We start from the raw sequence: 6000 nt of genomic DNA on the forward strand, positions 1-6000 counted from the left end.
TTAAGCGCATAATTTAATAAATAAATCAATACCATAAATTAAGTGTCACGCCCCAAATCTGGGGAGGCATGGCTAGCACCCGGTGCCATACTCAACCCGAGCGTACCACTTTGTAACTATGAACTCTGGAGGGGTAGCCCTTAACTTAGGGCGATGAGGCCTGCCTGCGAGCTGACAATACCAATCAAGGCCAACAAGGCCATATTCTGCATCATCTGAAAATAATGCCTCTCTCATATGAGGGGTAAACTTCCCCAAAAGCTCATATACATAATTGTGCAGGCCTACGGGGCCGCAATGAATGCCAACAACTAGCCATACCAAATTGAACATGTACACAGGGCTGGCAAGGCCACAATACTAATATACAAAATATACAGGACTTGTCTACAAACTCGAACAAGAAATAGGGTGTTATACTTACCTTAAATAATTAGAACAAACTCGAACCAAAGCTTTCCTTAGTTTACAAGCACCCTTAATGACCTCACAACACCATAGAGACTCTCTTCATCAATTAGACTAACTTTTGAGGTTAGGTTTATGTAAAACAACCTTGGATTCGACTTGAAACCTTGGAGAACTGTTAGAGAGGTGTTGAGAGAATTTGGGAACTTTACTTGGTCGAAAATGACCAAAACATGAGCCTTCCAACCACTTTAAAATGTTCAAGGGTCGTCCACCGCCTAAGTGGGTCCCAATGGGAGCTGCTTGTGCAGTCTCGCAAAAATGCGAATATCTCTCTACTCCGATGTTGTATCGACGAACGGTTTAATGAGTTAGAAACTCAACTCGTAGATCTTCGATTTGATATGTGGATCATCCTGTAATTACAAGTATATTGGGAGAAACGATTAGCTATATTTGACCTAATTTTCAATACATTTACGAGTGTAACTTGTGATGACCTTTGCCAACTTTTGTTTCACAACTAACTAGACTTCAAAATATAACACACGACTATCATATAGCTAAAGTAACCCATAATATCCTTATAATGTTAAGCGAGACGTCACATCATCTCTAACTCTTGTTTACTCTCTTAACTAGACCTATCGGTACCTGGAAACCGTAGGCTGGAATATATGCTACTGACGACACCACTATTATTTCTGGATACTGAATCACGACGCTTCTAGCCCTCTATTTGATGTATGGACTATTCACAATCTTCTGCACTTGAGTATCTCGTCCCTTCTTTACATTTACCTTTCTTACCTTTAAGTCTTGCATTGTATCTTCTGTCGCTTTCATAACCTCCCATCCACATAGGTGGAATTCATTAAAGCTCTACTATAATACATGCACCTCTGGTGCATACATAATCTGGCGGGAGCTTCTTACTGACTTCTTATGAGGATGGTACTTGTCACGTCCCAAATTCGGGGAGCGCGACTAGCGCTTAACCGAGAGAACCTGGTCGAGCAAGCCTGTTAGATTTCCTTCTACCCAAACTCATCCATGAATAAAGAGGAGATGCACTCTATTAATCAAACACTGAAAATAGTTTATTAACAACTCCCATTCATTTCCATTAGCAATTGTGTTCATAATTTCCAAAGTATTACAAGTTTATAGATATAATAAAAAACATGTTTACCAAATAGCAACATTTCTAGTTCAATTCCTAACATCATACACCACCCACAACCTATCTACGGAGCCTTTAAATATGACACAAGAATAGTATGGAAGTGCCGGCAACAAGGCCCCGGCTATACCTCAAGACACAAAGTGTAACATCAAGTGACATCGGGCCCGGAATAGAGTAGGACTCACCAAAACCTGCTAAATAGGGAGTAACTGCTAACGAGGACCAAAGTTGCCCGCTGCTGAGTCACCTGCATCGATTGAAGATGCAACGCCCCCAGCAAAAAGGGACATTAGTACATATGGAATAGTACTAGTATTTAAAGCTAATTATCCTCTTTCAAAATAGAATGTCAATGTAAGAAAGGAAAAACCGCGGAAACAACAATCAACAATTAATGATATTCAAATGCCAAGAGGTTAAAACATAATAATTTCCAAAATATGAAGATAACATTGTGAAGTGATAATCAAAATATGATGATAATATTATTGTTTTTGTTGGGAGATCTTTAGCACCGATATATCACTGTTCAAAATTTCACCTTATACAATACTAATATTTACAATACCAATACCACCGTTCACAATACCAATATTCAACAATAGCAATACCATCGTACTTTTAGCACGGAGTCCGATCACGACCCGATCGGCTAGGCTATCTCATTATAGACATCAACCACAATCACTATCAATACCAATACCACCGTACTTTTAGCACGGAGTCTGATCACGACCCGATCATCTAGGCCATCTTATTTGAAGACATCAACCACAATCTCAATCACAATCTCTGTGCAAAATATACCACCGTGAATCTAGCATGGAGTCCGATCACGACCCGATCGGCTAGGCTGTCTTATTTGAAGACATCAACCAAAATCACAATTTCAATTATAATTTCTAGCATAATCACCACCATGTGTGCGGCATAGTATCCGATAACGACAAGATCGGTTAGGCTGTCTTATTCGAGACATCAACCCTTTTATATCAATCAATCTTATCCCAATTAAGAGGAATAATCTTATCACATCAATCTTATCCCAAATAAGAGGAATAATTTTATCACATCAATCTCATCCCAAATAAGAGGAATAATTTTATCACATCAATCTCATCCCAAATAAGATTAATAATTTTATCACATCAATCTCATCCCAAATAAGGAGAATAATTCACAAAAATAACATAAGTACAAATGTATTTACCTCATCATCTTCCACAATATATAAATCTCCACTAGTATTTTCAACTAATAACAACAACAATATTTCCTTGGCTCTTTTGGTCATTCACAAAATTCTTTATTCAAGGCACGATGGCCATATTTGTTATTCCACACTTTCATTTCTTCCCTCTCATGTATCATCATCATAAATATCAACATACATATAATATTCTGAAAATCACAACTTTAAGTTCATTATAAATGAACAATTTAAGCATCGTAGATTTCTTTTCGAGAAAGGGAGTAAAATAATTGGCAATTGATGCGCAAGTTAAAATCATCAACAAATAACACACCATTTATTATTGACATATTTTCCCCCAAAAAGGAAAATATACAATTTTCACTCACGAATATGTAAGAACGCAAAACACATTGAAAATACTCACAAATCATAGCGTCTGTTAAAATAGCCACATATAGGCATGACTTGAGTTTATAAGCTTTTAGGCAATTCTATTTTCGAAGTCAATTCGGAATAGTTGAATCAAGGCTCATTTCATAATCTTTCTCACATCATTTCATTTCATTGGCACCATTGGCCACAGGTATAACTTTCACTTATATCAATCATCGCATTTCATACTTCTTTCACATTTTTTAATTCCATTGGCACCATTGGCCACAAGTATAACTTTCACTCTTGCACATTGGCCACACTTTATATCCCAATTCACTTATTTCACTTCCAACCATCTTTATAGGTTATCAACAGTAAGACATTTCCAATCAAGATTTTAGGTACACATATAAGCAATTAAGAGTCTTAAGCATATTGAGTTTTCTCACACAATTTGGAATCACAACCTTCATTTGAAACAAAACTCAAAGACATAGCATTTTAATACACATATCATTCTTGAACACATTCCCAAAGGATAAAATAATGTGTTAGGAACATTAGGAACACATTTTGAATACTTAATTCTCGACACTTTGCTTATTCCGGACAATCGAATTTATTGGGAACAACTTGGAACATAGAATAAGGAAGTTGAGACAACCATACTTGAAACTTATGAGAACATCATTGAATTCAATTCTAAGAGAGTAGTTTAGCCAACATACCTTTTCTAGAGCTTTCCTTACATTACTACGATGTCTTAGATATTCTAGCAACTTCAATCTTTTTAGAAAGATAACAAAAGTAAACCATAATTAGGAAGATATTCATGGGTTCACCTCACTTAAGCATTTTATCAAACACTAGGTGTGCAAATTGGATTTCAAGGCTTGGACAAGATCTTGATGAACAAAGCACTTGAGCTTCTTTCTCTCTCTAGAACACTCTCACTTCTCTCTAAAAATGTAACGACATGACTTGTCCTTTTAAGAATTAATGCCCCGTTCAGTGTCTTAAGGTCTCAAGAAGCTTCGTAATATGTATTATGACCCGTGGGTGTGGTCGTGTTTGATTTTCGGAAGATTCAGAATTTAATTAAAAGAATAATTCTTATTTATAAGCTTAAATGGAAAGAGTTGACCAGAGAGTTGACTTTTGAGCAAACGACCCCGGAATGGAATTTCGATGACGGCAATAGCTTCGTATGATAATTTTGGAGTTCGGCGTATGTTCGGATTCGGATTTGAAAGTCCGTAGGACAATTCGACGCATTTTGGCAAAAGTTTAAAAATATAAGATTTTGGAAAAGTCTGACCAGAGGGTGAATTTTTGATTACGAGATCAGATTTCGATTCCGAAAATGGAATAGCTCCCTTACATCAATTATGACTTGTGTGCAAAATTTGAAGTCATTCCAGATTGATTTAATACATTTCGGCGCAAAATATAGAAGTTGAAAGATTTTTAAAAAAACTTAAAATTCGATTCGATGCACGATTCATAATTTCGGCGTTGTTTGACATGGTTTGAAGCCTCAACTAAGTTCGTATTGTATTTTGGGACATGTTGGTATAATTGGTTGAGGTCCCGGGGGCCTCGAGCGAGTTTCAGATGGTTAAACAGACCAAAATTGTGCTTGAAGAAATTCTGGAATTTTTTCAGTTCTGGTAAGATTGCACCTGCGATGGAAATGGTCGCAGGTGCGCGACCGAAAAAATGACAAAATGGTCGCAGATGCGGCCTGGAGCGAGAAGGGCAAAGGTTGCAGGTGCGAAGCATTTTCCGCACCTGCGTGAGCGCAGAAGCGGAAGCTCTTCCGCAGGTGCGAGGGCAGCGCCAGTGGACGTCGCAGAAGCGAGAATTGGCTCGCAAAAGTGAGCTCGCAGGTGCGATAAAATGGTACGCATGTGCACAAACTGGGCAGAATGTTAAGGACCAAAAATGGTCATTTCGCCATTTTCGTTTTGGGATATTTAGAGCTCGGATTTGGGCGATTCTGGAGGGATTCTTCACAAGCTTGGTTGGCGTATGTGTTCTATATCCTAAAGTGATTATATTTCATGAATCTATGATTATATTCATCATTTAGTTTGGATTTAAATGGAAGAAATCAAGATTTTTACAAAATCTTCCAAAAATAAAAATTTAAGATTTGGAGGTCGAGTTGTTATTGGAATTCAATAAATTTGGTATGGTTGAACTTGTATCAGAATGTGTGTTCGGATTTCATGAAAATTATGTCGGGTTCCAAGAGGCGGGTCCCGCATTGACGTTTGTTGACTTTTTGGAATAAATTTTTAAGTCGACGTATTACTATCCGGAATTGTTTCCGATGAAATTTAATGAAGTTATACAATTAATTTGGATAGATTTGAGCGGTCCGGAGGTCAATTCAAGCAAGAAGGCAATTATGGAATAACGGCATAACTTTAAAAATGTAAGTGTCTTGCTTAACCTCGAGTGGGGGAATTTTCCCTTAGGCATTGAGTCTTATGTGCCATTTGTGAAATGTGAAAAGCCGTGTACGCGAGGTGACGAGTATGTACTCTGGCTTATACGTGCAAAATTCATTGAATTAAAGTCTTAGTCATTATTGTGTAGTAAATTAAAAAATTATGAAAAATTATTAAATCGTCTGTTTGCCATGCCTAAATACTTATTGTTGAATCTGTTTTTATATGACAATTTGATGTGATTGTTACTTGATTATTTATGTAATTCCGTGAATTTGGTGGTTTGATAATTATTGGAATTTAATTTTATTATGAATATTTCCCTCGGAAAATAATTAATTAAATGAGCTTAAGAAGAGGTATTTATATAATTATTAAAA

Source organism: Nicotiana tabacum, chromosome 14, assembly GCF_000715075.1.
Source record: "Nicotiana tabacum cultivar K326 chromosome 14, ASM71507v2, whole genome shotgun sequence".
Lineage (NCBI taxonomy): Eukaryota > Viridiplantae > Streptophyta > Magnoliopsida > Solanales > Solanaceae > Nicotiana > Nicotiana tabacum.